Genomic DNA, 7,078 nt, shown 5'->3' on the forward strand with positions numbered 1-7,078 from the left:
ATATAAACATCAATTAACTTTTTTAAATTTTATGGGCCAGGAACAACTAATGTTAAAAACATATACGGTGTTTTCATACACATCCCAGGTGGCAGGTTATACGGAGTTAATATAACTGGCCAAATAAAATAATTTCTTCCTGATTTGCCAAATGGAGCAAATCCATTAGCACGGAGACCTAATCGTATATTCGAGTTTCCTTCGCAAATTCAGGATATGTTCTATCAAAATTTTTTCATGCCTCTGCATCTGATGGATGACACATTAGACCCTCTTCTATTTGATGATTTGCATGTCAAGTCATGTGTTCAGCAGTGACTTCTAATGCATAGAGTCTTTGTAACCTAGGAGTTAAAAGCAAATAAAATAACTGACTGTATGTTTTACGTCGTTGTTGACTCTTATTGATTCTCTTGTACCTAGCTTGATTACAGAATTTGCACACATTTGCATCTTGATCTTCTCCCCAATATATCATACAACCATCTTTGCAAGCATCAATCCTTTCCACTGGAAGACCTAAATAAATCATTAAAACAATCTTCAGACACATTATGCTCTGCCTTAACATTCAATAGTCTTGCAGTGAGAGATAATTTAGTGTGAGTGTCACAACCAACCCACACAGGTTCATCTGCAACACTTAACATTTCTTGAAATTTAAGATATGCCTCATTATTCAAATTTTCATGAACATTTTATTCTTGTACCCCCTCCAATGGTGATGTATAAGTAGAAAATATTTGTTCATCTGTTGGAGGACAACTAGAACTTGCAAAACTCGGATCAGGAAAGAAATTATGACCTCCTGCATCAATTACCATCCTCTGATATGGATTGAATTGATTATAATAACTTTGATCACCACTAACTGAGACTTGTATGTTTTGTCCATAATTCTCATCAGATATAAATGGTTCACCATGACATGTCCAATTATAATAATTTGGGGTAAAACCAAATCTACAAAGATGTTCGTGAACTTTGTCACATTGTAAAAATTTACCATTGTGACATTTTCTGCAAGGACATCTTATCTTATCTCCATCCATAAATTCAACATTAGTAGAAGCAAATTCCAAAAATTATTCCATTCCAACAATAAACTCATCAGTTAAACCTTTACGTTCAGGTTTGTTCTTTTTATACATCCAACTCCTTTCTTTCTGTATTTTTTCTATTTTTAATTTATTAAATTATTAAACAAAACTATTACATATAAAGGCTACTACTACCTCATTAACAACCAAAAGATAAGTCAATCAGCAACCCTAACCTGGCCGACCAGCAACCCTAACCCGACTGGCCAGTAACCCTAACCCTAAATCCTAATCGACGGTCGACCAACAACCCTAACCAGACTGGCTAGCAACCCTAATCCTCCTATCGGTGGGAGGGCAACCCTATTGGGATCGTCCTGGTGCAACGCCATAAGCACCTGTCTAGACGACTTCGGAAGCCACGAATCGCGTCATCGTCTTCGGTATTAGCCGATGATTGATGACGATCGAATCGAGAGAAGCCTTATTCCGGAAGTCACGTAACAACATTTGTTGCGATCATTCTGGGGCTTTCTAACCATCACCAAGAATCATATTCATGGTATAGTTATCGGTGGTCAACCATTGACCGTCGATTTAGAACATATGACTGAAAATCCTTTCCGATGATGATGGAAAATTTTTTTATCGCTTCACAAGCTCTCGACGGTGACAAAACCCAATAACAAAAATGCTATAATTAAATCCTAATTTCCGATAGTGCTTTGTGGTGGCTATTCTAGCAGTGATTTCATAAATCACTTCGGGAAAAGAAAACAAAACAGAAGTTATTTTATCTCAGCCATGGCCAAAACAGAACATACATAAGAACACACAAAAGAACAAGGAAATTAGGGTTTGCCAAGTTTCATCTCCTCCTCACCCATGCAAACCCTAGTTGCAGTTAAGGTTTTCTGCATCGCTCTGACAATTAGCGCAAACGGATGGAACAATCAGAGAAAACCAAAAGCTCACGGCACAATAGGGTCTTCGACGTCATTGCTTCTCCGGTAGACGGATGAGTAGAAACACCAGCTGGATTGCTGTCCTCAGGCGAAGAAGGAGCGGTGGGCGGAACTCGATCACGGTCGGACGGAGAGCTTGATCGGCGCTACGCACTTGGAGAAGAGCATCAACAGAGAAATCACGATCTCTGTTCTATCGTACCTCTCCCTCAGCCGGCGAAGCATTCGGCAAGTCCGGTGGCATGGCATTAGGAGGAAGACTCGCGACGCCATACTCCTCGGGAAGAAGAAGATCGCGTGTGGAGAAGAGCGACGTCATGCGTGAAGCAAAACCCAATTAGGGTTTGGCTGAACCGGTGATAAAATTAACCCAGACTGAACCAAGTTCAATCCATGTTCACTGTAGCGAACCAGGTTCATCATTGGTTCGCTCGGTTCACTAACCAAACGAACTTCGATTTGACCCAAACTAGTTTTGTTCGATTCATCTTCACAAGACGAAGCTTCTCATCTCATCCGTTTTGCCAAAATCTCTTCCATCGTGAACCAAACCAAGTTGGTTCAATTTGGTTCAAAATTGAATCATTTGGTTCAGTAACCAAACGGTCTCTGATTTAAACGAAATCAGTTTCATTCGTTTCGTCTTCGTAAGACGAGTTCCATCATTTTGTCCATTATCTGGTTCAACCAGATTTTATCTCTCTCATTCTGAGAATCCAATTCTCAAACTCGTTTTAAGTCCTTCAGAGAACTTGTTGTGCGTGTGACCCAATAGGTTTTCGGTTATGTTGGTCGTCCGTAATTAACCATTAATTACAAACGATCATGAGTGACACCTAGTAGTACATCATGATCCCCAATTGATCAAAAAATCAATGATTGATTCCAGAACAATTCTAAACCCTTCAGCAGCTCTAGTTAAATCGTGCCTCATTCCTTTCACCGTCTTATACCCGCTTGGTTCAGGACATGGTCTATGTGTCGGTCCCCACTAGGCTGACTACGTCACACCTAGCCCAAGCTGCTTTCTTGTCCTGTGGATTCAAGTTACTTGTACACGTATCCAAGAGTACTGTACTCTTAACATGTAATGCTTTGGCCAAAGACTTTTAGTAACAATCCTGACAAGCGGTCGCAAGGTATACGTCTCCTTTTCCAAGGAGCGGTGAATCCTCTATGGGCTATTCAAACACCTTCGGGCACTTCGTCTTATACCCAATCATCTCGGGTCCACACCTCCTCGGAGATGCTTGCTTAAGATGTCAAAGTATAAGCCTCCATGACCAAGGTGACTTGAATACCGCAAGTCAAAGGAAACTCGCACTTAAGCTGCACTGAGATCTTCATTGACATATATATATCGAACCATATGAAGTCTCAAAGCAGGTCACTCCAATGAACTGGTTACCTTTAACCAACATCCACGTTTAACTCTCAACATCTAATGTCGACAGTAATGAGATCGACTATTTGGCTAATCAAGGAGTTCAAACGTGCTAGTCTCGACAGAATCGATGACGTCCATGCTCATCAATTCCTCGACTAGGGATAATTCTAATACGTTCATAATTACACGTGTAGAGATGCTCACTAGTTGTGATCCAATCACAAATTCTCTCACGCTATGAATCGTATTACGGACATTCAGTATTTGAGTTTAAGATCCAATCAAACACATATGAAATGTGCACTCAAATAGTGAATTGCTATTTATCCAATAAATAGTATAACCGTAAGGCGATTGCCTTAGGACACCTCTCAAATCTAACAAATCCTAACCCGATCGTTGCCCGCCAGCGATCGGCTAGTGCTCTGCCAGTGGCTAGCCAGCAACCCACTAGCGGTCAGCCGACCAGCAGTGCACCAGCGGTCGGTCGGTCGGCCAGCAACCCACCACTATCCTGCCCCGCCAGCGCGAGGTCTGCCAGCGCCCCATCAGCGGCCAACCAGCAAATCACCATCGGCAAGCTAGCGGGCCGCCGCCTACCGACCACCATCCTGCCAGGGCCTGGCCAGCCCGTGTATCGCCAGGAGATGGAAAGAAAGAACGAAAAATAACAAAGAAAGATAGGATTTTACCATTGTGCATCGTCGCATAATGCTTCATCGTCACTATCGCAGTTGTCGGAGGGATCGAAGAGGAACGAATTGAAGTCATGGGGTCACAGGAGAGCAAAGAATCACACGGAGAAGAGAAAAATCGCAAAGGAGAAGGGATTGGGTCGGCGGAATAAGTTAGGATTTTTGGTGATGAATCAAAATTCATCGCCAAATTTGTCACCATTTGGCGACGAATTCATGAATTTGTCGATATGTTTGGCGACGAATCCAGGATTCATCGCCAAATTTACGATAAATCTAAAATTCATCACAAATATTTAGCGATGAATTATAATTCATCGCAAATTTGGTGATGAATTCCGGATTCATCGCCAAACTTGACGATGAATCCCAAATTCGTCGCCAAACTTGGCAACGAATTCATGAATTCATCGCTAAGTTTGGCGATGAATCAGATATTCATCGCCAAATGACGATAAATTTGGCAACAAAAATTACTCCATCGTAATTTCCGCAACTAAATTATGTTCGTCACAAATTTTGTTGCAAACTGCTGGCCAAAATATATTTCATCACAAATTTTGTCACAAATTTACGACGAAAAAATTCATCACAAATTTTCGTTGCTAATACCCTGTATTTTTGTAGTCTATTAACAAGAAAAAATTGATATAACTAGTTAGTTTTATTCACAAGATTTAATCTCTTTATATTTGATAATCCACTTGAAACTTATATATGTGATATGCATTCTAACAAAGTATTTTATAGATTGAAAATTCTTGATGCTTTTTAAAAAGAAGTTAGTTAGTTATGATGTCAACGAAAAGTAGGACTCAAAAACATATATATATATATATATATATATATATATATATGGTTTTTAATTTTACTCTTTCTTAAGTAATATGTTTGTCTAGATTTTATTTTTGATTTTGTTTGTATTGCAGGTCTTGATCTCCTACGGTAGGGTTGATGTGTAGTTAAGTCATATTGTTGTGAGTGTAGATTTGACTACAAAAATTATTTTGTTAATTTTTCAATTGTTTTTGTATTTGTATGTATGCACATTTTCTTTTAGAATTGAAATTATATATTGTACTCTGACTCTGACTCCTATGTTATTGTATTGTGGTGCTACTCGAGACTGTTGTAAGTACTATAAAATCAGTATAAAATAGTTTAATCCAATTTCAACTAAATATCTATAATTGTTCTAAGTATCGCATAGTTTCTCTTTGTCTAATATCTAAATCAATATTAGCATCTCTGGCTGTAAGAAGTCTATGGATGGTGTAATAGAAGTTTAGTATGTTATTTCCTTAAGATGCTATCTCGCTATCTCTTCTGAAAATTTTCCTTTGTAAGCTTCCCATGCAGCTCTAGCTACTCTCCTAAGTAATTTTCTCTGACTCTCATCATGACTTCTTCTGTTTATATGTCATATAATTGTGGGTCGCGTTCTGTTATGTTTAAGAGCATAGAATTACGTCCAAAGAACATAATATCTGATGACCTTTTTTTTCCTATTGTCCTTAGTGAGGGGTTGTTGTTTGTGTATGGAGCTATACTAGTTCTGGAAGGATGTCCCTGCCCATAATCCATGGTTCTCATAGAACTTTCTGGATATTATACTTCAAATGGTGGTCTTGAAGTAGCCGTGGATTCTGTTGGATTCATTAAATTAACTTCCTATTTTCTAGCGATAGTGTTTTGTTCTTCATTAAAATAGAATTCCCAATCTGCTTCTGGTCTTGAGTGTGTTTTTTTTAATTGTTATAGTTCTACTAGATCATCTAAAATCTGATAGGATCGGTTGGTTCGCTAGAGGGGGGGGGTGAATAGCGTTTCTCGACTTTTCTTGTTCTTTCTCTGCACAGAGATTAGCGGAAGTGTTTTGTTCTTCATTAAAATAGAATTCCCAATCTGCTTCTGGTCATGAGTGTGTTTTTTTAAATTGTTATAGTTCTACTAGATCATCTAAAATCTGATAGGATCGGTTGGTTCGCTAGAGGGGGGGTGAATAGCGTTTCTCGACTTTTCTTGTTCTTTCTCTGCACAGAGATTAGCGGAAGCAAAAATATAAAAGAGAAAGAAAGAGATCAACGCTAACCCGGTTTGTTTACTTGGTCTCCACCTCCACAGAGGTGGCTAATCCAAGGATCCACACGCACGCACACACCCGATGCACTATGAATCTTCTCCTTCTCGAAAACCTCGAAGGCGGAGAAACCTTTACAACTCTTTAGATCTCCTCAAAGATGATATGAAATATTGTTTAGGAGGAGAGAAAGAAAGCAGAGAATGGAGAACAAACAAGTTCTCAGAAGAAGCACAAAAGAATAAAAGAATGACGAAATTCTTAAGTTGTTCTCGTGCAGGCTTCTTTTATAATCTCTGCAACATCAGTCGACTGCTGGCAGGGCCAGTCGACTGATGCCTTCAATCGACAACAAAATCTCGCATTAAAGCGCATTAAATGCTTGCCAATTTTCTGCAACGTTCAAATAGCAGTCGACTGTCCAAGACCAGTCGACTGGCAACAGTCGACTCACCATAACACCAGTCGACTGCCCAGTCGACTCTTGTCTTCCTCTGACTCGACTGATCTTTCTGTGTGCGTCTGATTTATGAGCAGTCGACTGCTGGCAGGGCCAGTCGACTGGTGAAGCTGAAAAATCACATTTCAGCTTCTCTTGACCTAGACCTCAGCCTTCAAACATCTTCCACAGCCTCATGCCTTCCCTGCACTAGCTTGAGATGCTTCCATCAGCTTCGTCATGTCAAGTCCTTGTCAAGACTACCCACTTGGACTTTTCCTTGCCAAGACTACCCACTTGGACTTTTCCTTGCCAAGACTTCCCACTTGGACTTTTGCTTGCCAAGACCACCCTTGGACTTCTCCTTGCCAAGACCACCCTTGGACTTCTCCTTGCCAAGACCACCCTTGGACTTCTCCTTTGCCAAGACCACCCTTGGACTTTTCCTTTGCCAAGACCACCCTTGGACTTT

Source organism: Curcuma longa, chromosome 19 (genome assembly GCF_044706935.1).
Source record: "Curcuma longa cultivar G26 ecotype Majalengka, Jawa Barat chromosome 19, ITB_CL_G26_1.1, whole genome shotgun sequence".
Classification (NCBI taxonomy): Eukaryota; Viridiplantae; Streptophyta; class Magnoliopsida; order Zingiberales; family Zingiberaceae; genus Curcuma; species Curcuma longa.